This window comes from Anabrus simplex, chromosome 3 (genome assembly GCF_040414725.1).
Source record: "Anabrus simplex isolate iqAnaSimp1 chromosome 3, ASM4041472v1, whole genome shotgun sequence".
Lineage (NCBI taxonomy): Eukaryota > Metazoa > Arthropoda > Insecta > Orthoptera > Tettigoniidae > Anabrus > Anabrus simplex.
The window spans coordinates 446086036-446113599 of NC_090267.1; the positions used below are offsets into that span (position 1 = coordinate 446086036).

The following is a 27564-nucleotide window of genomic DNA, read 5'->3' on the forward strand; positions in this document are numbered from 1 at the left end:
TTTGTTCGTTGGCGCAAGGAACTGTCTTCCTTCTTCTACCTTTACGCAATGCACAACGGGGATCGTACCGCATTTCACGTCCCGGCGTGCGTATCCCAACCAATAATTATATCACACGCTCGTACAGGTCACGCACCGACACAGGTTTTCAGGTCATTTCCATACTCACTAGACCACAGGGCTGACGACCACAGATATCCCTATCCCCTAAAGGACGTAACAGCAAATGAACCAGTATTAACGCTGAGAATTCAATATATCTCCAGGGTCCGAAACCGATAACTAGTGTTGTCTGAAACCCCTAAGACGGAAACTAAATACTAACAACAACAAACCAGTCTGGCGATAATGTAACGTAACATGTTGTAGACTGGTAGCCTTCAGCTGTTACCGTAGGTCAGTTGCTCGTAAACATAAAACCAGTTTGGCAAGTATATTACGTAACATCTCGTGGCATTGATTAGGGAGCGCTCAGCTGTCACAGTAGCTGCTCTTAACATAAACAGAACAGAAACCAGTTTGGCAGGGATGGCGCGTGACTTGCCTGTTATCAAAGGAAAGCTATTCATTCACAAAAACAAGGCATACTACCTATTCTAAAAACATCGTACCCCTTTGCTCTCGAAAATAACTTCCGAGGATTACTAAAAGTTTGATATATAGTGGTTCGTCACATCGTTCTCTATTGCTACAATAAATATCTGCACGTATACACCTAACACCCTGTATTAGTGGTCAGATACTTGTGGTGAGCGACAGGAATTGGACCCGAAAGTGGACAATATCGAAACTGAAATTAATGGATGAGAGTTTGAGGCAAGAAGAAACTAGCAGGGATGAGAGTTCGAGGCAAAAGAGTTTGAGGCAAGAAGAAATAAGCAGGGCTGAGAGATTGAGGCATGAAGAAACTACCAGGAATGATGTGAGTCAAAAAGAAAAAAGCAGGGCTGACAGTTCGAGGCAAGAAGATTCTACCAGGGCTGATGTACATACTGTAAAGGAAGGAACACTGAGTAGATGGGGTTCCTGGGAAGAGATCATGAAAAGAGCGGAAGAAAAAGTAAATGCAAGGAGGATGGAAGTAGTCAGGAAATTAATGGACGAACTAGTGTCGGAAGTCTGCGCGAGGGAAGAAAAAGAATCACAGGGGAAGACAAGTGGCCACAATCGGAGTGAGAATAATGGTTCGAGAGAGGAAGCAGAAGTAAGAAGTGCTGCGATCAAAGGGAGAAGCTTGAGTTTGAAGGACCTATGGGACAAAAAGGGAAAAACGGAAGGAATAATTACGAGAAGTAAAAAGTCAAGTAACAGTAGCAAGTAACATAGTTTGCCCATGGATGGATGACAAGAGTGGAAGTGTAGTTTATGGTGGCTCTGTATGTATGTACTTATCCAAGCAATGGTACTTGTATGTGTAGTATAATTGTAATTGAAGTGATGATGTCTAGGTAAAAGATGGATGATTAGTTGTATGGTATTCATTCAAGTGATGATATGACGACTGGATTTATAGTGTTAAGAATGGAAGGTAATGATGAGGGATGGATGATAAGAGAGGTAGCGAAGCTTAAATGGTATTGATGATAAGAGAGGTAGCGTAGTTTAGATGGCATTTATTCAAATGATGGTGCCTGCATATATGGAGGAAAGATAAGAGAGGTAACGAGGTGATAAGGTGCTTTTAAGTGTATTGTAATTGTATGGTATCTATTCAAGTGTTTGTGGTACAAAATGGATGAATTGTGGAGTTCGATAGATGGATGATAAGAGAGGTAGCGAAGTTTAGACGAGGGAGGGAAATGAGGAGAGGTAAAGAAGTTTAGATGGTATTATTCAAGTGATGGTGTCAGTATGTGTATATAATTGTTGAAGTTAATGTGGCCTGGAAAATGATGGATGGTTGTGGAGTTCGATGGATGGATGATGTGTAATATAATTGTTATTGAAGTGATGGTGATTTCAGGTAAAGATAGATGGATTAATTGTACGGTATTTATTCAAGTGATGATATGAAGACTGGATTGGAAGTGTCAAGAGGGATGATAAGAGAGGTAGCGAAGTTTAAATGGTATAGATGATAAGAGAGGTAGTGAAGTTTAAATGGTATTTATCCAAGTGATGCTGACTGTATATATGGACGAAGGATAAGAGAAGTTACGAGGTGATAAGCTGTTTTCAAGTGTATTGGAATGGTATGGTATTTATTCAAGTGTTTTAGGCATAAGATGGATGAATTGTAGAGTTCGATAGATGAATGATAAGAGAGGTAGTGAAGTTTAGATGATGGATAGAACGAAGTTTAGATGGTAATTAGCCAAGTGATGGTGTCTGTATATGTATGGTTTGTGGAGTTCGATAGATGGATGGTAAGAAAGGTAGTGAAGTTTAGATGGAGGACTCTAATTGAAGTGTTAAGTATGAAAGGTGATGATGGATGGATGATAAGAGAGACAGCTCAGTTTAAATGGTATTGATAAGTGATTCATTAACTAATGGTAGATCGGTAAACATAGTTGGTTATATATGATTATTTGAATTAGATTAAGAATGGTTGTATAAGACAAGCAGGAACAGATAAGTAGTGTAGTGATAAATTTGCAACGTGTGCAGAGTACGTTGTAGCAGAATGTGTGTGCAACAGAAGTAAGGAATCAGCAACTCAGAGGGAGTCAAGTAGAGGAAATGTAGGAGGAATGGAATGTGCAAGGTTCGCGTGTTTACTCAGCAGGGGCACGAAGGTCTGTGACATTCATAATACAACTGAAATTGCATATTCTGGGAAACAATAGAAATATTGTTCTATTCATTTTTGTTTATTCCGTACATTATTTTCTTTTCTTTTCTATACAGCACATAGAGTGTGATATGTATTTTTGTTTTTACAGTTCATAGAGTGTGAATTTTGGCTTAGGCTGGACATTGTTATTTTCTCTTTAACGGATCAAATAGGTACTCTTACTGTAGATCTGAGAAAATAATAAATATCTATCTATCTATTCCTTAAGACAGATAGTGAAAACAAAAATAAATACTACTTTAAATCAAGAACCGTGAGAGATAAAGGAGTAATATTGTATAGCCGGGCTGAGTGTCTCAGACGGTTAAGGCGCTGGCCTTCTGACCCCAACGTGGCAGGTTCGATCCTGGCTCAGTCCGGTGGTATTTGAAGGTGCTCAAATATGTCAGCCTCGTGTCGGTAGATTTACTGGCACGTAAAAGAACTCCTGCGGGACAAAATTCCGGCACCTCAGCGTCTCCGAAGACCGAAAAGGTAGTTAGTGGGACGTAAAGCAAATATTATTATTATTATTATTATTATTGTACCGGGCGGTACACCTCCACTCCGCTAATTTAAAATGTGCGCCAGTTGAAACTCCTCTGCTGGAGGAAGTCTGAACTTTATCTACGCTATTAATTCTCTACTTTCTCAGAAGATGTCACCACGTGGAAAATTTTGAGTTTTAGAACTGTGTCACTTTTGATGTGTTTTTGTTTCGCTTGAAGTAAGAAGTGTGAACTTTCTCTTCTAGAGGACACTACTGAAGATCTACAATAGTGCAACCTAGTGCGGAGTCAAAGAACTATTTTTTTGGAGAAAATTTAATTTCAAGAGTTTGTTCTTTGTTAAATTTCTTTCTGTCATTGTTTACGTTGGCAATATTTACCCCTTTCTTCCCCTTGTTATGAATGTATCCAATCCCGAATTTCTTCTATTAATTTCTATCCAATCAGATGTATCTTCCCCCAACTTGAATATGTTGCTGTGTCCTACCCAATAAAGTGTTTGTGGGAGGGTGTTTTCATTCCCCTAACGCCTAGAAACTTCCGCGAGAGTATTTAAACTGCTGATTTTTGGGTCTCTCGGCCACGCCTGTTCCATCTTTCAGTGTGTTAAGTACATAGCAGGAGGCGGGAAGCGCCTCTTTCTTCGGCAGCGGTCAACAACAAGGTAATGGCCGATTAATAACTTCTTTCTTTGCTAGCTCAGCAGTTTAACTTTCGGGGCGGGTTCTAAGCGTTCAACCATGTAACCTTTTCCTGAAATGTAACTACTCTTTTCATATATTCTCTTTTAAAGCTTCATACTGGGATAGAGAGTGCTAACCCTCTCGAGCTCCCACTCATATTGTTGTGAGGTGAACTTAGTTTTCTCAATCTATTCTTCGTTAACGTAAAACAAATTGTTCTCTTCTTAAGTCACCTCTTTAGTATGGGATTAGCCCTTGTATTAACGGCCTAGGGCCAAGTAGGTCTTAATCAAAGTGTATTAGGAGTGCAAGTTCGCCTCCTCTCAAATTGTTTTAGAGGTCATTTAATTAACCTGCTTTTCATTTAATAGACCTCAGTAGATTGGGTATTTTACCCCTGTGTTTATGTCCGTTGAGGACAGCTTGAAGGTGGAGTCTGGTGTGGCCTGGGAGAGGCTTAAATTAAAGAGCGAGTGGCTCTTTTGGAAACGGAGTGTTGTATGCCTCGAGGAGGCTTTACTGTGTAATTTGGAGCAAGTGCTCCAGGGTTTGATTGGGGTCTTCTGCCCCTTTGTTAAAATTTGTATATCGGAAAGTTGGGCTAGTTGCTCAAGAATTGTGAACTCAGGGCTCGAAGCCCAAATTCTGTAATCCCTGTAACTGTACATTTCAAATTGTGTTTCGGCTACTAAGTACCTGTTCTTTGTTATTACTTAATCTTGAAAAGAAAATATAACCTTGTTAAATTTTACATTAACTTTGATTCCGTAGTTTGAGACCCATTCACGCCCACACCTTCTTACAACTCTACCTACCACCAAAACACGGTAACAAGTGGTAGCAGAGCGTGGTTGAATGGGTCTCAATTTAGCCCCTTTTGACGGCTAAATATTGTTTTTTTCGAACTCTAACAATTTTCTCAGTTGCTGGAATTTTTCTTGATTTTGTTTCAAAATTGTTCTGTCACCATGCCCGGCCCTCGCGATGTTCTCCATCTTAACTATTTGCGCAAAGAGGAGTTGATATATGAATTAACTATTAGAAATGTACAATCTGGAGGCACGGTTGCAGTAGACACAAACAAGCTTAGAGAGTCCCTAGATTTGCCCATTTCCATCCCCAATTTGGGAGAGAAAGAAATTGACGACTCTCTTTCCACGATCACGGAGAATGTTACTGGTCTAGCTTCTGTAGTTAGTTTTTTTGATGAAAATGATCCGTCTCCTAATCAAATTAAGCGTGTGCAAGGCAGGCTATATCATTTTTCGAATAGGGTTAACGATCTGTTGTCTCTAAAACTGAATGACGTTCAGAGGAAGGAAGCTAGTACGCTCCTGGAAAATATTTCCGAATTATCTAGTAAGGTCACTCTATTGTTGACTGGGGAAGTTCCTCCCAAATCTGATCAACCCACCATAGTGAATGCAGGTAGTGAGGAAGCGCCTCCCAAGGGAGAAGTTAATAGGAAAACCATTGCTGCCCAAACTATCTCTGCCCCATTGGACAACGAGCCTGAACGCCGTGCATCGTTGAGTAACATCCGTTCTGAATTAACTTCCTTGCCATTGAAACCTTTACCTACTATGTCACCCGGGTTTAGCAGCTTGCCTCATCCATTGGCAATGTTGCTCAGAGGTATTTCTAAGTTTTCTGTTAATACCACCAGTGATGTAATTTCATTTTTGAGATTTCTAGTTGAATTTCAGGATCATGCCCTTGTGTTTCCTCTTTCTCCATGTCAAATTTTGCAAATCATCTATCCTTATGCTATTGGTATTCTCTCTGATAAAATCGTAAGAGCCATTGCCGAGCAATCATCTATTGAGGATTTCCATGCCCATTTGTTAGCTAACTTCATCCCGGCTAGGGCCAGGTCCTCCCTTATTCAGAAGTACTATTATCGTGTACAGCGCTTGGATGAAAACTTGGCTGATTTCATACAGGACATTAAGTTTTACACTAGGGTGTTTGCCCTTCATTTTCCTGAAGATCAGATTGTACAGGCTATCGTAGAGGGAATTTCACCTCCCTATAGGTCATATTTGTGTTTCGCGGCGTGTCCGCAAACCTTCTCTGAACTTGAAGCATTGGCCGTCTCAGCGGAAGGAGTTAGATACGCCGATTCCTTGCGTGTCGCGAAAGAACCCCCGCCTTTCTTTAGTAACACTCGGCCTCCACCTCGCCGACCAGTCACACCCCGTAAATGTTATGCTTGCGGGTCGCCTGACCATCTTCGCAATAAATGTCCATTGGTCAAAACTAGTAGGGCAAATACTGGAGCTGGTTCAGCGCAAGGCTGTTTTAAATGTGGGGCTTTCTCACATATCGCCAAGAATTGCCCAAACTCAAATAGCACCCCCTCCTGCTCAACTTCCGGTGCAAATTCCAACTATGCCAATAATAAAAAGTGACTAGTGGCTTCGGCTGAGTCGACTAATCCATCTTCCCGAGACTCAGCCCCTAGTAAACAGGTTGTAAATGCAGAGAACGATCAGCCTTCAAATTCATCTTTTGAATGCCCCTAAAGAATGTCTTAGGATTGCGGCGGATACCCCCGCACCGGTTCCTTTTCTTAAGATTGAGTTAAATAACGAGCCTATAACAGCTCTCTTAGATTCAGGAAGTGTTTGTTCGATTATTTCGGCTGAATGGTATTCTAAATTGAAAACGGTTTGTAAACTTCCTGACTATGTCTCTTCTCCTGTTCAATACGTATCGGCTAATTCATCTCCATTCGAAATTCTAGGTTCCTTACTGGTCAAAATTCGTATTTTTAAGTTTACATGGAAAATTAAATTGTTTGTGGCCAAGCTATTGTCTTGCCCCATTATATTGGGAGCTGACTTTATTTCTCACACTGGTCTTGTGCTCGATCTCCAGTCTAGGTCGTGCACATTCAAATTTGCTTCTAATTGTAAAATCCCACTATTAAAGTGTAATTCTGTGTCATGTTCTTCTATTTCGCCTACCCAGGATGAGATGTTGTTAGACCTTAGACATCTACCTGAGGAGCAGGCTGATAGTATTCGCAAACTGTGTCAGTCGTTTCCCGAGGTGTTCTCTGATACTCTTGGTGTTACTGACCTTATTGAATACAAAATTGAGGTCACGGATTCGATTCCTGTCCGTTTTCCACCTTATAGGCTATCTCCACCTAAAATGAAGGCTCTGAAAGAAATTATCGATCAGATGTTGAAGGACGGTATTATTAGGCCCTCTAAGTCAGCGTATTCATCGCCTATTTTTCTAGTCCCGAAACCCCAAGGAGGCTTCAGGCCTGTCATTGATTACAGGGCTCTCAATCGGAAGGTGGTGTTGCAATCTGTGCCCCTTCCTGACCTTCATTCTTGTTTTTCATGGTTTCGTAAGGCCAAGTTCTTCACCATCTTGGACTTGAATCAGGCCTATAATCAAATTCCCCTTGCCGAAGAGTCTAAACATCTTACAGCGTTTGCTACGGACTGGAATTTATACGAATACAACCGCGTGCCTTTCGGGCTCCCCACCGGAGCAGCTGTACTCACTAGGCTACTAGATAGGGTCTTCTCCGACATCAAATTTGAGTACTTATATCATTACTTGGATGATGTCGTCGTATTTTCAGAGACTTTTGAAGAACATCTAGCTCACCTGCGAGAGGTTCTCGATCGCCTTCGTAAGGCTGGGTTAACTGTTAAGTTGTCCAAGGTTGCCTTTGCTAAGCCCTCTATGTCTTTCCTAGGGCATATTGTGTCACCTGATGGTGTAGCAGTCGATCATTCTAGAACACAGGCCATCCGTGATTTCAAACCTCCCAAGGACATTAAAGGTATCGCCAGGTTCATTGGTATGGTGAATTTCTTCAGGAAGTTTATTCCTAACTTCGCTAATAGAGCGGCGCCCTTAAACCTTCTTCGTAGGAAAGGCATCAAATTCGAGTGGGGACCTTCTCAACAAGCCGCTTTTGAAGACCTTAAATTAGCTCTTTGTAATGCCCCTGTACTTGCTATGCCTGATTTCTCGAAGAAATTCATTGTCCAAACCGACGCATCGTCGTCAGCAGTAGCTGCAGTCCTTCTTCAAGAGACTGAACTAGGGAGGCGACCCATCGCCTATGCATCTAGGACTTTGTCGGCTCAAGAAGCCAAGTATTCCATCTATGAGCTCGAAGGTTTGGCAGTCTTATTCGCCTTAGAGAAGTTCCGTCTCTATCTGGAACATGTTAAATTCGACCTGGAGACAGATAATCAAGCCTTAAGCTGGGTCTTAGGTAGGCCGCGTCGTACTGGTCGTATAGCCCGTTGGGCCATCCGTATTTCTGCCTTCCAATTCGATGTCAGGCATATCAGAGGTACTGAAAATGTTGTTGCTGATGGACTCAGCCGTATGTTTTCAAACGACGTTGAGAACCATGAACCGGTCGATCGTTCATCACCTCCCGAGTCCACACTATTTGATGTAAATGCCATTTTAACTGATGCCCCCATGCTCTTTAGGGATATCGAGAAATACCAACATGAAGATCCGACGCTGGCTCCGATAATGGAAACCCTTTCTTCGGGGGAACATGTTGTCCCTTATGTTCTGAGGAATGGTGTTCTATGTTGCCCTTCGAGGCATGATAAGTTGATGAAAGTTGTTGTTCCAGCGGTTCTTGTACCTATGATCTTCAAGTATTATCATGAGACCCCATTAGGAGGGCATCTTGGAATCTTTAAAACCCGTGAAAAGATTCGTGAAATGTTCATCTGGAAAGGTATGGACGGTGAAATCCGTGAACTAGTAAAGGCTTGTAAATCCTGTTTGCTTAGTAAACCAACCATGTCCACCAAGGTAGGCCTCTTGTCTTCGCATCAAGCATCGCGCCCCATGGAACGCCTGTATATTGATTATGTAGGACCCTTCCCCCAGTCGAAGGGAAATGCCAACAAGTTCATCTTTGTATGCGTAGATGGTTTTACAAGATTTTCGTGGTTATTTCCGACTAAGCTGGCTACCGCTCAGTCTACAATTACTTGCTTAAATTCTATTTTTGCTTCTTTTGGTCCGTGCCAATATATTGTATCTGATAATGCTAAGGCTTTTACATCTAATCTTTTTCGTAAATTCTGTTTTGACTTGTCCATCTCTCATGTAACTACTTCTGCTTATTACCCTCAACTATCCCTGGCTGAACGGGTTAACCGTAATCTCAGGTCCGCACTTATTGCCTATCATCATGAAGATCATTCCAGGTGGGACACGTCCCTGCATTGGATAGCTTTTGCTTTGAATTCGGCGGTTCATGAATCTCACAAGTTTACTCCAGCTTCTTTGATGTTCAAGTTTGTTCCCAACACGCCGCTCTCGAACCTCTGGTCTCTGAGTGACATTCTGCCCGAGACAATAGATCCGGACAACATTAAAGATCTTTGGAAGAAGGCTAAAGCTAATCTTAAAGTATCTCATGAAAAGGTTAGGGAAAGGTATGATCGTGGACGGAGACCCACCCCTTTAAATGTAGGTGACCAGGTAATGGTCAAGAATTTTGTTCCCGCGGGCAAGCTTGCCCCCAGATTCCATGGGCCATGTGTTATTCTCGATTTCCTCACCCCGGTTACGTTGTTATTAAGCAATCCAGCCACCGAGAGGATATTTAGGGTTCACCTGTCACAGGTGAAACCAGTGTAAATTTTGTGTTAACTTGCTTCATATAATTTGAAAGGAATATGAAGGTTATATATATTTTTTTTTTTTTTTGAGTTCAACTTTTAAGGCATTCTGCCCCTTCTGTAATATTTTGGTTTTAGATGTAATCCTTTTGTAAAACCTGCCCCGATCCGTTAAACTGCCATCCTGTCCTTGCCACGGCCATTACCACGCTCCCGTCTCCTGCTCCACCTTACACAGTGGCTTAACTTATGCCATGGATATTTGCAGGCCGCTGGCCCCTCAACCTCTCCACAAGCCTGTACCCTCAAAGAAGATGATAGTCCAACACTATTCTGCCGCCAAGCTTTAATGTTTCAGTGCCCCCGCAGCCGCGCGGCGCCGTGCAAAAACTGGAGCTGAGGACGGGCCCCCTCGGCCCCAGCGAGGACGACGTGTGCACGGCCAGCCGGAGCTCTCCTCCCGGCCAAGGCTGATGTGCGGCGCACGACCTGCTACTTGCCCGCAGCCTGTATATGTTCACCGCGGGCGCGGCGTGCTTCAACACCTCTGCTCCCCTCATAGTGCGGGCGAGCGGTATCTCAGGGTACTTGAGGGGTCCGAGCGGCCTCCTTTGGACGCAAGCCGCGACGGCCGGTCTGGCCGTCCCACTTCATCACCATCAACTACATGAACAGTTACTATAAGCATCGACTACACTTGGGAATTCAACAGCAATATTTGGTGGACATTGCAAATTTTTCATCACTTTTAAGTATTAAAAGTTAATCTTCAGAACTCAAATTCTACAAACTTAAAGACTTTACTTCACTTGCAACAACAAAATTTTGAAAAAAAAAAAAAAACCAAATTAAGAAAATCTCATGAATGCTTCTGCAATCTATCTTCATATTCACATCATAACTTGGAACTTGTTTCAAACTGACTTCATGTGAAATCCCTGGAGGAACTTTTGGGGGGGGGAGGTCTGTACCGGGCGGTACACCTCCACTCCGCTAATTTAAAATGTGCGCCAGTTGAAACTCCTCTGCTGGAGGAAGTCTGAACTTTATCTACGCTATTAATTCTCTACTTTCTCAGAAGATGTCACCACGTGGAAAATTTTGAGTTTTAGAACTGTGTCACTTTTGATGTGTTTTTGTTTCGCTTGAAGTAAGAAGTGTGAACTTTCTCTTCTAGAGGACACTACTGAAGATCTACGATAGTGCAACCTAGTGCGGAGTCAAAGAACTATTTTTTTGGAGAAAATTTAATTTCAAGAGTTTGTTCTTTGTTAAATTTCTTTCTGTCATTGTTTAAGTTGGCAATATTTACCCCTTTCTTCCCTTGTTATGAATGTATCCAATCCCGAATTTCTTCTATTAATTTCTATCCAATCAGATGTATCTTCCCCCAACTTGAATATGTTGCTGTGTCCTACCCAATAAAGTGTTTGTGGGAGGGTGTTTTCATTCCCCTAACGCCTAGAAACTTCCGCGAGAGTATTTAAACTGCTGATTTTTGGGTCTCTCGGCCACGCCTGTTCCATCTTTCAGTGTGTTAAGTACATAGCAGGAGGCGGGAAGCGCCTCTTTCTTCGGCAGCGGTCAACAACAAGGTAATGGCCGATTAATAACTTCTTTCTTTGCTAGCTCAGCAGTTTAACTTTCGGGGCGGGTTCTAAGCGTTCAACCATGTAACCTTTTCCTGAAATGTAACTACTCTTTTCATATATTCTCTTTTAAAGCTTCATACTGGGATAGAGAGTGCTAACCCTCTCGAGCTCCCACTCATATTGTTGTGAGGTGAACTTAGTTTTCTCAATCTATTCTTCGTTAACGTAAAACAAATTGTTCTCTTCTTAAGTCACCTCTTTAGTATGGGATTAGCCCTTGTATTAATGGCCTAGGGCCAAGTAGGTCTTAATCAAAGTGTATTAGGAGTGCAAGTTCGCCTCCTCTCAAATTGTTTTAGAGGTCATTTAATTAACCTGCTTTTCATTTAATAGACCTCAGTAGATTGGGTATTTTACCCCTGTGTTTATGTCCGTTGAGGACAGCTTGAAGGTGGAGTCTGGTGTGGCCTGGGAGAGGCTTAAATTAAAGAGCGAGTGGCTCTTTTGGAAACGGAGTGTTGTATGCCTCGAGGAGGCTTTACTGTGTAATTAGGAGCAAGTGCTCCAGGGTTTGATTGGGGTCTTCTGCCCCTTTGTTAAAATTTGTATATCGGAAAGTTGGGCTAGTTGCTCAAGAATTGTGAACTCAGGGCTCGAAGCCCAAATTCTGTAATCCCTGTAATTGTACATTTCAAATTGTGTTTCGGCTACTAAGTACCTGTTCTTTGTTATTACTTAATCTTGAAAAGAAAATATAACCTTGTTAAATTTTACATTAACTTTGATTCCGTAGTTTGAGACCCATTCACGCCCACACCTTCTTACACCTCTACCTACCACCAAAACACGGTAACAATTATTATTATTATTATTATTATTATTATTATTATTATTATTATTATTATATTGTATACACTTGTAAATTGCGTAAAGTCTAAATGTTAGATATGCAAAATGTATATTTCTTCCTAAAATATGTTGTTTTTTATTTCTTTTTACAATTTGCTGTATGTTCCACCGATACAGATAGGTCTTATGGCGACGATGCGCTAGGATAGGGCTAAGAGTGGGAACAAAGCCGCAGTGGCCTTGAGGTACAGCCCCAGCATTTGCCTGGAGTAAAAATGGTAAACCAAGAAAAACCATCCTAAGGGCTGCCGACAGTGGGGTTTGAACCCACTAACTTCCGAATGCAAGATTACAGCTTCGTGGCCCTAACCGCATGGTCAACTCGCTCGGTTAAAATATGAGTAGGATGGCACTAGTTACAGTGTCTTAGAGAACAGAATTTTGAGAGCCCATTATAGTGTAACAGAGTAAAATACTTCTTGGATACAGTTGTCAGTCATTATTGTAGGTACTAGTTTTACTCACTGAAAATCGAGCCAGTTGACAAGGCGGTTGACGTCACAGAAGATAGTGGGTTCGGAATCCGGTGTCGGCAACTATGAATGTAGTTTATTCGTATCCCATTTTGTCTCCAAGCACACTTTAAATTAGCCCACGTCTCTTCCTTCCCAATCCTTTCCTATCGCATCGTCGCCATAAGACATGGTTGAGTCAGTACGACGAGAACAAATAGTTAGTATAAACTTGCACAGAAGAGTTTGACTCAACAGAGTTTCAAGTGTTTCTTGTAAATTGTAGGCCTATCCAAAGTTTTGACAATTGTGCATCCCTACCGACGAACTAAGCGAGACATGCAGTTCATATCAAACGTGTATTGACGTAAATATTTCATATGGATGGGAGTCATCTGAAAATGATCATCACAAAATTAGCGATACAAAATGTGATACGCGATGTTGCCTAGCAACCGTGCAGGCTGTAATGTGAAGTAATGATGGATGGCCTTGACTACACTTTTCAACTGCAAATTCTATACATACATCTCTTGAAAGCGACTCATCAGATACACGTACATTAATCGTTACCAAAATTTTATTTATTAAATTTAAGATCATTTGATTTTTCCAAAGGGAAATTTTACACCATATCACCCCCTCGCTTGATGTTAAAGGGTAAGCAAAGTTCAGTAGACGTGGGACAAATAGCATTTTTTAGATATGAACCTACAAAATGGGCCTTGAAACATGCAGGTCCCCGTTGACGAGCCGTTAATATAGGTTCCACACTTCCATATAAAGGGATGCATTTACAAGATGCATGCAACATCCAAATATGTGGCATATTTTTATTTTCTAACAGCATATGCCAGTGTACCACAAACATATTTACACAATTTACTGTAGGCCGATGTTTTAGAAACACAGCGACGCTGAATCCAATTGTCATTTGATGTTTTTCCAATGGGAGGCATTTGTCCTGTCCTTTAGTTTAACAGCATCGCTTGTAAGGTCGATGGTTTACAGATCACACAAGTGAGGTAAGCACGGCAAGAATATCCATTTCTGCTACTGACAACAATGAAGTTGTGACACTGGTGCACGAAAGATGTCGACAATTGGATTTCACTGCTCGTGTTTGAGTAAGTCAGTGTGATGTCTCTAGAGTTTGGAAAAACGACCTTGGACAACAGCGGATAGCTAAATAAGTCTCGCAGTATTTGTTACTTAACGCCACGGCAGATTCCTTCCCAATCATACCTCTTTCCAGCCCTTACGTCACCGAAAACGTTCAATGTGTTAATGCGACATTAAACCACTAGCAAAATAGCAATAATAAATGTTCGTTTACATCACATCGTTCAGTAGGTCCACTGTGAATGCCACTTCTTACCGCCGGGACATTCACAGGCCATCAGGAGTGAATGTATCCCATCAGAAAGTGCGAAATAGGCTACATGACGAAAGTGTGATTACAAGGAGACTTGTACCAAAACTCCTCTTACACCACACCACACGGCAGCTCGTGTGAGGTGAGCAGCGACTCGTAAACCTTTGGCATGAGGAACTGAGGAAAAGTACATCATTTTCTGATGAGATCATCATACAGTGTGAGAATTTCAGTCGGATACAGGGAGAGGAATTTACGATTGCGTTACCCGAATTGTATTTAAGTGTTCAAAATGCACGGCGTGAACTGAACAGAAAAATATTGTCAACCGTCCCAATCCTCTTGCTAACTTTTACCACCTGACTCAAGCTGTTATTCAGGACTGAGACAATCTGCTCCGAAGGGAGATGGAGCATGGCATCATGCCACATCCTGGAGTTCAATCAGGAGCAACGGGGTTCCGCCATGTCTTGGAGCGGAATCACTTTTGCTCCATCTCTCTTTTCTATTCAGTGTAACGCAACGAGCTTGGGATACAGAGACAACATCCTCCAATTTGTAACACCCTGTGGGTGGGGGCAGTAGAATACATCAACGGCATCCCTTATCTATCTTATACTACTAGTACTACTACTACTACTACTACTACTACTACTACTACTCAATGTTTTCATTCCTACATTAAGGGGGAGGAGGGCCTCAGAGGTTGACGCCGTCTCTCGGGCCACGAGATCTGTATTGGAAAAAGAGATTTGCAGTGAAGATGAGAGGATTGGCGGCCTGTACTAGGAACTGTCCCGGAATCCACCTTAGTGCAGGAGAATGGAAAACCATTCTCAGGACAGCCTCTTTCCGTTTCCCGAATATAGAGGCGTAGAGCCATGGTACAGCCGTGGCCACCCATTCTCGGCTCGGTTGGTTGGGTGGAATACAGATCTGTCGGATCACGGACCAGCCGTAGCCACTTGTAGGCCGACGCCTACTCTGTAACGGCCGTTCCTGTAGATGAGTCTAGCATTGTGGCCGGTTCAATTTGCATTTCCCACTCCGATCTCCATTGGTCAACTCTTGTTATCTTCCAATCCCTACTGTATTAAGGCTTCCATTCCTATAGAGACTTTCATTTTCACGCCTTTCACGGCCCTTGCCTTTCTTTTACCGATACCCTCATTCTTCGAAGTGTTAAACGCCTTCCATTTTCCCTCCGAGTAGGGTTAACAGAGGATGGTTGTCAGCCGCTTGTAGTTCCTCTTAAAACAATCACCACCACTACCTTCAACCTGTGGTTCCAGGATTTTCTGCCACTATGGGTGAGGATTTTTTTAATAGTAGATGGTGCTCGAACGCGTCGAGCAAGAATAATCAATCAATTCTTTGTGACACATGACATGCAGCAAATGGCATGAATGGCGTGTTCTAAGAACATAAACTATGTCGAAAATACACGGCGTGAACTGTTGAGAGCAATATTGCCCACCATCCTAATAGTCTTACTAACATTTAACACTTGACTAGGGCAATCTGTTCCGAAACAAGTTGGACATTTCGGTGCTGAATATGCCTTGTCTTCAAGCACGCCTCAGAGCCCGAGGTTGCTATACATGGCACTGATCTGCCATACAATTAACAATAATTTTGTGTTAAAAATCCACACATTACCAATTTCTTACTTTTGATTGTGTTTCTGTTACTTTTTCATAGCTGGTTGCATGTTGTTTTTCTCTGTATATAGGACACGTATTGTATACTTTACGGACACATATACCAGTATCTGTAACAGTATACCATTCATTCTGGGGCCAAAGTAGATAAGTTAGTATTTTTATTTTTACAGTAACGTATTAAGGTCAATGCTCTCTATCCTTTGACACTAATAGGATAGGTCATTTTTTTTTTTTTTTTTTTGCTAATTGCTTTACGTCGCACCGACACAGATAGGTCTTATGACGACGATGATAGGTCATTTTCTCATAATATAAAAGAAATAGCCGAATCGTACTTTCAGATTATTCCAGACCCCAGTAAAAACTAGGTGAGTTGTCTTGTTAAAATTCTGAATATTATTCCCTTTCTTGCAATTTGCTTTGTGTCACACCGACACAGATAGGTCTTATGGTGACGGTGGGATGGGAAAGGCCTAGGAGTGTGAAGGAATCAGCCTGATGTGAAAAGAAAAATCACGGGAAAACATCTTCAGGGCTGCCAACAGTAGGGTTCGAACCCGCTATCTCTCGGATGAAAGTGAATATTGTCAAAAGTGGCTTTAACCAGATAAGTCAGTTTCTCTTATGTATGATATATTTTCTGTCTTTACTGTGGACGTGGAGATTATTATCTTGTAAATGAATGTCTGGCAGTGAATTCCCACAGCTGGTTCTGTTAAAGAGAACTATTAAATCTTACTAGGTGGCAATACACAAATATAAAATACGCACTTTAGATTTTACTGGTCCACATAAGAAAATAATACCGGGTCAATATAGGACAGCCAACGGCCGTAGCCGTGTTGAAACACCGGATCCCGTGAGATCTCCGAAGTTAACCAACATTGGACGTGGTCAAGATTTGGATGGGTTGCCAAGCGCTGTTGGTGGGGGTTAAGGGTACGGAGGAGCGGAAAGGAACTGGCCACCCTACCGTACGTGAACTCCGGCTCAGACACACCTCTGCGGAGGTTTGGACCTGCCTTCGGGCAGAATACACCTTTACCATTAATATAGGACAAGTCAGGTTCATTCACAACCCAAACCAAATTCTTCCATTCATTTTGAATTAAACAACAAACCAAAACCACTACTTGAAAGGCTATTTCATATAACGCAGAATGGTTTGACAACATTTGATGAATCGGTCACTTCGTATTGTTTAAAATCCCAAAAATGCTTCCCCTGAGAACTTTAATTTTTTGACTTATCTTGTTATTCCCTGGAATGAGTGATATAAAATAAGTGTTTGTGTATTGCTCAGATTTTAAAAAGATCGGTATTTCTGTATCGGTTGTGTCGAAAGTTACAAAAAAAATGAACTTATACATTTTCCATCATGTCTGTCTGTCTGTCTGTCTGTCTGTCTGTCTGTACGCACATCACGAAGAGATGCCTGAAGATAATTTAATGAAAATTGGTCTCTAAAGTCGGGGAATAAGTCATTATATTCTGGTCTATAAATAATTTTATTTACGCCGGATGAAATTGTAGTTTAGGGGAAGGCCTACAATTTTATTCTCAAATATCGGTGGTATTTGTTGTATTATCGATAAGTACTACATAACTAAAGTTATATATAATTACATTTCCAATCATTTTTGTCTTACACATTTTTACCGTCCCGGTTACGATAACAGAGATATTCATGAATTTCCGTTTTTGTTTCTAAGTCGACATCAACGCAGAATTACGAGCAAATGGATGAACAGAATCGAATGAAATTCGGTATGAAAAGTAACCGAACATGGTGCTACAGTCTAGGCTATAAAGAATGTTTTTCACGCTGGATGAAATGGTAGTTTAGGGGAAGGTGCCTAAAATTTAAATTTTAAATACCTATGTTATTGGTCCTATCGAAAAGTACTACACGAAAAAAGTTAGAGAGAACACGATTTGCGATCATGTCTGTCTTATACAGTTTTACCGTACCAACTATGACAATAGAATAATGAATTTAGACTTTTGTTGAAATGGCTTTTAGTGCCGGGATATCCCAGGACGGGTTCGGCTCGCCAGGTGCAGGTCTTTCTATGTGACTCCCGTAGGCGACCTGCAGATCGTGATGAGGATGAAATGATGATGAAGACAACATATACACCCAGCCCCCGTGCCATTGGAATTAACCCGACCCGGCCGGGAATCGAACCCGGGACCCTCTGAACCGAAGGCCAGTACGCTGACCGTTCAGCCAACGAGTCGGACTAGACTTTTGTTGCTTAGTACTTATCAACTCAGAGCATTGATAAGAAGGGAATATTGCTGAATCGTGTTAACTGACGATGGTTTTTGTCTTGATTATTTTAAGATGCAAAACCGCGTGGTCATCGGTCCATGTCGAAACGGAAAATTGTAAAGGTGATTATAAAAAATAGAAGAATTTTAAAGGAAAGATTGCTTGAAGAATAAGACAACAGAGTGCAGTAAAAAAACTATGTTTAAGAAAAGTAGGTATTATATGATGTAATTAAGCAAACGCATAGGTGGTCTGGAATGTAAACTGAGAAGTGGCCAGGATAAGTAGGTTAGTAATTGATTGGCACTCAGCGAATTACAATGTTTTGATAAAGTCAGCGTGGAGTGGTAAGTTGCTACCAAACACGCTGACAGGGTCAGATGAAAGCGTAGAATTAGGCTTACACATGGTTCCATAATCTTTCCTTTTCACTATTCTTTGTCTTTGTTAATCACCAGGCTCCATCCAGGGGTTATCACTGCTGGTGAGAGCAATTATTCGTACTATTTCAAAATCCTTTCAGCATCGTGAGTTTCCTCGCGATTTCCGACAATTATTATCGTGAATTTCTTCGCACCAGCGGTTATCACTATTAGTGGGAGCTATTATTCCAAAATCCTTTCAGCATCGTATCATCGCAATTTCCGACAATTATTATCGTGAATTTCTTCGCGCCAGTGGTTATCACTACTGGTGGGAGCTATTATTCCAAAATCTTTTCAGCATCGTGAGAATCCTCGCGATTTCCGACAATTATTATCGTGAATTTATTCGCGCCAGCGGTTATCACTACTGGTGGGAGCTATTATTCCAAAATACTTTCAGCATCGTGAGTAGCCTCGCAATTTATGGCAAACGTCGATTATCTGGAAACCTCCAGAGTTCAAAACGCAGTGATTACTTCGTGGAGGGTCTACTTTACCTATCACAGCATGTCGGTTTATTATAACTATATATTTGTTTTTTTCACTACTAACAACACAGGGTCTAAGTTGGAGGTCACCTCTGTATAGATATACCATTTAGAAATAAATAAATAAATAAATAAATAAATAAATAAATAAGAGAACAGGGAGTCATGAAAGGAGGAAGGACTACCTTTACAATAGATGCCCTAATACCCCAGAGTCGGAAGAAAACTAAGGATTAAGGCCTACAATATCGCAGTCTAATTTATATCGATGGATCGAAGTGCAACGAAAGAAGTGGTTGTGTCATAACATACCCCAATCACAGCATGCTCTTTAGACTGCCTGACTTGTACACTATGTTTACTAAAAACTCTTTGCACTTAAATAGGCAATCTTACAGATTCTACAGATAAACTATTCCAATTCATTTACAATTTGTTCTGACTTCGAAAGTGCATTAAATGCAATTCGAAACTCTTTATCGACCCACATTCTCACAAAGAAAACTGAGTTCCAGTTTCAGAAATCAAGAACGTAGGAAAACATGTTGTCATAATGTAGATACCTTCACACAGTGGAATCCAAGGTAATGAATCTGCTCATCAGGCAGCGAAAGAACCTACGAGACATCCACTGAGTGACCCATCAATACAGTCTATACCGCATGATCACACAGGTTAAAAAGAATGTTACGCCAGCTATGTAAGATGTACTGGCTGGCCACTTCAAAAAAGTAAACTCCGTGAAATAACATGCAGTTCCGTAACACAGTACCCAGTTAAGAAACTTTGCATGCAAGATCAGATCACGACTGAGGATAAAACACTGAAAGCTAACCCACAGTCATCTCCCAAGAAAAGAGCAACGTCCCATCTGCAATGTATGTAACCCGCCATTGACAAACAAGCATACAATTACTGACAACTGTACAATCAACGGCGAAAGTACCACAGTCGTCGTAATGAGTCCCAAAAGGCAGTGAACTCTCCTTCAATACGCGTCCAACTTAACAATTTTTTAATTCTTGTTTATATTACCAAATGGAAAGATTATTTTTTCACAGGTTGTATGTTTAAGGAAAGTATTCCGTTTATGTAAAATTGTAATTTTTTTTATATTTTTACTTGTAATGTAAGTCGCGATATGACCATCGATTTGAAATAACTATAAACTTGTTAAATAAAAAATATATCGGAAGCTCATAAAACTGATTAACAATAACATTACACTGACAATTGTGACGTGATGTATCTCTCCTCCTGCCACGCATGTCCGGCAGATGGGATTATTGCTGCGTATTGAGTAACAACAGCATACCTGAATATTGGCGTAATGTAGCTGGGGAGTTAAATAACTTGTCGCATGCAATATCATTGTCCTCTCATCGACGGTTACAACACCTTGTAGCAAAATATAGTGCACTGAACCAAAATATGCGTAAGATTTTTTGAGTACTGTATAAACAGGAGGAGATACATGGACCAATTGTGACCGGCAGATCCGAAGTCAGCAGACTAAATTTCAATGAATATAGGCCGCCTGGATGTCTTAGTGTGGGTAGCGGTCGAGGAGCTTAGCATGAGCACAGCGAGCAAGTAATGGGAAGCTACACCTAAGCGAGGAAAGAAAATAACACATCCATTCTCTTATACTGGGGAAGAACAGGCTTTTCAATCCTTACGCTCAGATTACTCCAGACGGATGAACGGACAGTAAGATTTCAACACCAACTTCCGAATTTTCGAAGAAAGGAGTACCGATGTCGCACCCTAATGAATGCAGTATAACATTCTCCTTTCAACAAGGGATTGAGGCTAATCCAGTGGGCTGAAATTTTATTCTGCTATACCATGTCAATCATCAGAATCGAGAAAAGTGTTTTCCCGAGGCACTACACATGATGATCTGGCAGAACAAAATGTTTTCAAACTCTCTTATAACAATTCCGTGGAACACGTTATTCTTGTAGCCACGCCCCATCGCACATGAAAGTATATTTCGACAGTAAATTTCCTTTCTTTCAAAAGGGAACGCAGATGCATGGTTTAATGTTGCAGTGCTTCACTTCATGGCACATCTCGCTAATAAATAAATAAATAAATAAATAAATAAATAAATAAATAAATAAATAAATAAATAAATAAATAAATAAATGATTGATTTATTCAAAACCTAAAACAACGATGCCTTGGTTCACAGACACCGAAGAGGATCGTCAAGTGCTGCAGATCAAACTAGCAGACGCCTTTGACAAAAATATTTCCGGGAAAGAAAGACAGTGACGAACGGACTAAACCGAGGAGAACAACCGAAAAGAAGACACGGTGTCACTTCCACAAAGGAACGCGAACGCTGAAAGAATGAGGGACTTCTGGGCTCAAAAGAAAACAAAGTTCACTGCCAAATGTAGCAGGATTTCACGTGATATTCGTTGCAACAAATAATAATAATAATAATAATAATAATAATAATAATAATAATAATAATAATAATAATAATAATAATAATAATAATAATATATTATAATATAATATATATTATATAATTAATATTATTATTATTATTATTATTATTATTATTATTATTATTATTATTATTATAAAAATAAAGCAATTTAATTTTAAATTTAATTCCTATAGTAATCTACAGTGCATATAAAATCTAGTTGTGCATATCATTCTTTATTTGCAAGTTTTTCTACGTTAAAATCTAGATTTTCAGTTGCTGTATTTTCTACTAGACTAACTACGAATGATGAGAAATTGAATATGCTTAAATTATTTGATACTTATTGAGAGAGAAATTATTGAGATATTAGATTGCGTAAGGTTGCTAGATTTTGGAACAATAGAAAGACATTTAATAGGACTTGTATTTTGTTCTCCTTGTCACTCGGTAATTGAAATGACATTAATAATAATAAATAAATAACAGTACTGAGCCAATTGTGTATACGTTACAGGCCCTGGAACTGTATTCCTGCATTCGGAAGATCATGGCTTCAAACCTCACCATAAATAGCCCTGAAGATTCAGTTGTGTGGTTTCCTAATTTTACAGTTAGAAAATTCTGCACCTGCACTTTAATGTTGTGCAATACTAAAGCAGGTAACTATAAAACAAAATCCATACAGGAATGAAGGTGATCAGAGGCCCTCTAGAGAGAATGACGCACGATTTACTCTTGATTATTCCCTAATGTGGCTTCACTCTAGGACTGAGCGAGGAATAATACCTCTACTGCCTATAATAATTAATTACAAACTAGCCCACACCGGTTATAATTTGCCAGTTCTCCTCTCATCACCAAGTGATTACGTGACGTGATTGGGATTCGAAAGCATACCAGTTGGGTATAGATAATATTGACTACAGGAGAATTCAATTAAAATAATGTTTTATTGCAGTGCATATTTGATTATATCTGGTCAGTTTCTAATACGAATTAACCTCGTACTAACTCAATAATTCTTATAACATGTACTCGAACACTGAACTGGAGTATGTGACACTTCTGACTTGAGATATCTCCGTAGACAGGTGGTAGCGAACGAAGCTTGACCTCCAAAACTTTCCCTAGTGGCACCTACAGGTCCAGAGAACTTCGGCTGTAGGATAAAGTCAGTTGTTTATTTAAAAGTTCCTATACAGAGAAAAAAAAACAAACCTTCCGTGAAGGGAAATATGTTAATTTGAAGTTTGATGCACCTTTTTTTAAAATTTTTATTGATTACCGGTTTCTAGTAGGTTAATTTCTCGGATGCCAGACCTTCCTATCCCCTGGCCACTCATTGATGGGTGTGCCTTACAGGGGCACTTGTAATAGCCACACGAAATAATAATAATAATAATAATAATAATAATAATAATAATAATAATAATAATAATAATAATAATAATAATAATAATAACAATAAGGACGCATCTTCGTGTCGTCTCAAAACTCAGGAGTCCCAAAACTCACGAATTCCAGGAAGAGGATTAGTAAGAACAGGTTTCTCTTCCTGGGCCAGTCTCAAAACTCAAGAGCAAGGCGAGTTCTTCTTTGAAATGATAAATGTCCACCCTGTTAGTGATGGGATAATGGAATACTTTTAATAATCGCTTGATGATGATGCTTGTTGTTTAAAGGGGCCTAACATCGAAGGTCATTCCCCCCCCTTTAATAATCGAATAACTTCAATCCGATTATTTAAATAGTCGAATGAATAATCAATTTAAATAATCGAATGAGTTTCAAATATCATTCAGTTATTCCGCGCAGAATAATCGGATGCGTCATGAATAATATTTTTCGGTTTAAGTGTGTCTGGTAGATGATCCATTGAAATAAGCGAATAGATGAACTCTTACGAAAAATAGAAATACGCTTTTTTTTCAAGTGAATCTCCAAGTATTGAAACTAAATGAGTGAATTAACTGTCTTGATCTTAAATATCTCTAAATGAAATTCCTTATTCAAGTAATTGCCGCCTTCTGGCCGCATAACGGAACTAAGTCGCAGTACTAACAACTGGCCGTTTTTTTTTTTAACTTGCAGCGGGCAATACTGTATACCTACTTTAATTGTGTGTCGTCCGGCTGCATGCATAAATGGTTAGCATGCTGGCTTTGGTCCATTGGGTCAAGGGGTTCCCGGGTTCGGTTTCTGGTCGGGTCAGAAATTTTAACTTTCATTAGTCAATTCCCATGCTTCGGGGACTGGGTGTTCGTGCCGCCTTCAGCATTAGACTTTATTTTAGGTAGGACCTCATCCTCACAGACGTGCAGGTCGCCTGTACGGCGTCAACTCTAAAGACCTGCAGCAGACCTTCCGGTGAAAGGTAAAAAAAATATCAGCTTTAAGACAACAGGAAAATATTTTAATAATAATAATAATAATAATAATAATAATAATAATAATAATACGCATCGGTCTCTTTAATTCACCAGCCATTATTCTTCCCCTGTGGGTTGGGGTGGCAGACTAACATCCACAGTATTCCCTGCCTGTCGTAGGGGAAGCGTGAGTCACGGCGTACCTCATCCCTCCTGCGGTCACCGCAAGCACCTGCTGTCTGGAGTCGTGAATTTTGAGACTCATTAGAATGTTTACTTTAGCAACCAGTTTGTAGTCGTGAGTTTTGATACTATTTGTAATTAATTTTAGCCCGTGAGTTTTGAAACTCGTGAGTTTTGAGACATAACCCGCATCTATAATCTGTATGAAAAGTTCATCCCGGTATTTCCCTGGAACTGAACACGGGAAAATGTTTCAAGGACGGTGGATGATGAGAACGATGATCACAAGCTTTCAGAGTCTGTGCAGCATGACCATTAAGATTTAACATAGTCAATTAAGCTGGTCGATGTACATATTTTCAAAGAGGAACATCCCGAAATCACTGGGTCCCGCTGTAGAGGTAGTGTGACTGCCTATCACCCGGAGGCCCCGTGTTTGATTCTCGGGCAGGTCAGGGATATTTACTTGGATCTGAGGGCTCGATGTCACAATTGAGGAGTTATCTGACGGTGAGATAGCGGGATAAGTCTAAAAAGCCAAGAATAATGACGGAGAGGATTCGTCGTGCCAACCACTTATCACCTCGTAATCTGCAGGCCTTCACCAACTTAGAAGTTGAAGATTTAGCAGTAAATACGTTACGTGACGAAATGATTGTGTTACAGTAGTGGCTGCTCGTCATCCGATCAGGGAGGCTCAAGTCTACGTGAAAAGACTAGAGTTTCCTCAAGTTATATATGAGTAAACTAACGTCATTATGAGTCTTAACTTAGGAATGTGGTTTGTTCGACCACGGGGCTCTTGGCTTTACTTCCACTTACTTGTGCCAGGCTCCTCACTTTCATCTATCTTATCCGACCTCCCGTGGTCAATTCTTTTCCGACCCCGACTGAATTAGAGCATTCCAGGCCTAGCGAGTTTTCCATTTCCTCTTCGTCCCTCTGATTAGTGTTAAAAGGATGGTTGCCTAGTTGTACTTCCTCTTAAAACAATAAACACGAGCTCTTGCCACCTTTAGAATAGCAAACACCTGCCGTGTGCAATCCCAGGCCCATTTAGACCGGCCTCCTCTCTTATGTTGTCATTATAAACCTTATTGATACGACCTGTTATTAGTAAATAACAAAACGCAGAACTATAGATTTCACGAATCACCAAGTTCAATTTTACAGATTAATTATGTAATTAATCATTAATATCAACATACTAAAACGTCTACAACATAATTACGGAGTTCCTGACACTATTTGTATAGTGTTATGGATTAACCAACGAAGTGAGTAACATTTATAATCAATTCAATTTTTTAAACTAATGCCAGGTGGTAGGCTAAGTAGAAAGGCGATCTGTTGCTCACCATGCATGGCACCGTTTCATGCTGTCCCACAAGGATCACGGCTGGACGACATCCTAACAGCCAAATGGCAGCCCACAATCACACCACGCACCTACACACTTACAATTCCCCGGTCAAACTGTCCAACCAAATGTTTCCTCCCTGAAAGCCAGATGCATCAGCTTTGCAGTAGACGTCATCAGAGACGAGGCAAAGACAGTAGACTACGAAGATAAGGCACTGCATTAGAAGTGTGAATGCTGATTTATAATTATTTACAGCGTGTCACGTTTTCTCTTCAACAGATTCAAATGTGAAAGACAAAATAATCACTAACACATAATTCCATGAATCACTAAGAGGCCAGAAATTACTATTTCTTTACTCCTCTTGCATGTTTTTAGTATAAATGATTAATACTGATACCTTTTTAAATACAATCAAAAGAGTCGTGGGTTTGCACGTTATTTCTAAAAGACGAATAATTATTTGTTTCTTACGTATTAGTGATAATGTCTGCCTCTCTGTCGGTTTGTGTTCCTAAAACTGAAAAATGGCTGAACATACTTCAAACTCCGTGTTTGTTACGTACCCATTCATAATTGTGTTATACTTATAAAAGACACATATGACGCCAAGATCACCGCTTGCAGTAGGGGTTATACGAAGACCAAAGAGCTTATTCTTAAGTAATTACTGTATATTCGTTAATATCACGTCTAGTCCGCCTCTGTGTTGTAGTGGTTACTGTGATTATCTGCCACCCCCGGAGGCCCGGGTTCGGTTCCCAACTCTGCCAGGAAATTTGAAAAGTGTTACGAGGGGTGGGTTTCGATTCCCGCCTCAGCCATCCTCTAAGTACTTTTCCGTGGTTTCCCACTTCTCATGCAGGCAAATGCCGGGATGGTACCTAACTGAAGGCCACGGCCGCTTCCTTCCCTCTTTCTTGTTCATTCCTTCCGATCTTCCCATCCCCCCGACAAGGCCCCTGTTCAGTATAGCACACGAGACCATCTAGGGGAGTTACTCGTCTTCCTATCCACTTGTATACCCCACCCGAAAGTATCACGCTCTAGGACACTACCCTTAAGGCGGTAGAGGTGCAATCCCTCAGTGAGACCGAGGGAAAACCAAACCTGGAAGGTAGACGGATAAAGAAATAAACCCAGAAAGAAAGAAAGAAAGAAAGAAAGAAAGAAAGAAAGAAAGAAAGAAATGATACCTTTATAAATAAAATCATGAGGCTTGTACCTTGTTTCTAAAGAAAAACGTAAGAGTGATAGCCTAATGTGAAGGATTTTGACCTTTGGTGCATATCTGCTTGTCTGTCGGTTTGTGTTCCTAAAACTAAAAAAATGGGTGAACATACTTCAAAATACAATCTCAAGTACCGAGCAAGTTGGTCGTGCGGTTGGGGGTGCGCAGCTGTGAGCTGGCATCCGAGAGATAGTGGACTCGAACCCCACTGTCAGCAGCCCTAAAGGTGATTTAGCGTGGTTTCCCATTTTCACACCAGGCAAATGCTCGGGCTGTACCTTAATTAAGGCCACGGCCGCTTCGTCCTCACTCCTAGGCAATGCCTGTGTCAGTGCGACGTAAAGCCAATTGTAAAAAAGAAATGTGGTAGAGACTGAGACTTCAGTGGAAGCTACACTTTGTTCTGACCTGCGCGAAGAAACGAATGCAGCAGTACTGTATCCACCAAGAAATGAGTTCAGGTAGCGTACAAAAATTAATCGCGGATATGTATACGTACTCTGGACTTTTAGTCAAGTTGAAAAAGCCTTCTTTTAATGTTAACAGTTTGCTTTATATTTTACCGACGCAGATAGGTCTTATGGCGACGATGGGATAGGAAAGGGCTAGGAGTGGGAAGAAAGCGACCGTGGCCTAAATACAAGGGTACAGCCCCAGTTTTTGTCGGATGTGAAAATGGAAAACCACGCAAAGCTATCTTCAGAGCACCGAGCTCGATAGCTGCAGTCGCTTAAGTGCAGCAAGTATCCAGTATTCGGGATATAGTGTGTTCGAGCCCCACTGTCGGCACCCTTGAAGGTGGTTTTCGATGGTTTCCCATTTTCACACCAGGCAAATGCTGGGGCTGTACCTTAATTAAGGCCACGGCCGCTTCCTTCACATTCCTAGCCCCATCCTGTCCCATCGTCGCAATAAAACCTATCTGTTTCGGTGCGACGTAAAGCAACTTGCAAAAAAAATATATTGAGGGCTGACGGGAGTGGGGTTCGAAGCCACTATCTCCTAAATACAAGCTGATAGCTACGTGACCCAACACACACTACCATTTGCTCAGCTCCCATCCTCCCCAAAAGCAGTCGGTGGAACCACTTCAGGGTTACTTCAGCGTGGGTTTACAGGAAAAATAATGTTGTGTTTATCTTTAGTCGCAGCGCTACCCCAGCGGCCACAGAAACTATTGTACAATGTAGAAGA

General features: G+C 40.9%; 1 long non-coding RNA gene across 2 annotated transcripts in view; it reads right to left on the reverse strand.

Annotated features, from left to right (window-relative positions):
- LOC136867424 (uncharacterized) overlaps positions 1-25247 on the reverse strand; it is an 800122-nt gene extending 774875 nt beyond the window's left edge. For both annotated transcript variants that reach the window (XR_011017985.1, XR_010859686.1), the window contains exon 1: positions 25135-25247. This is a non-coding gene — a long non-coding RNA (uncharacterized lncRNA). The remainder of the gene's footprint in view (positions 1-25134) is intronic.
- Between the last annotated feature and the right edge of the window lie 2317 nt (positions 25248-27564).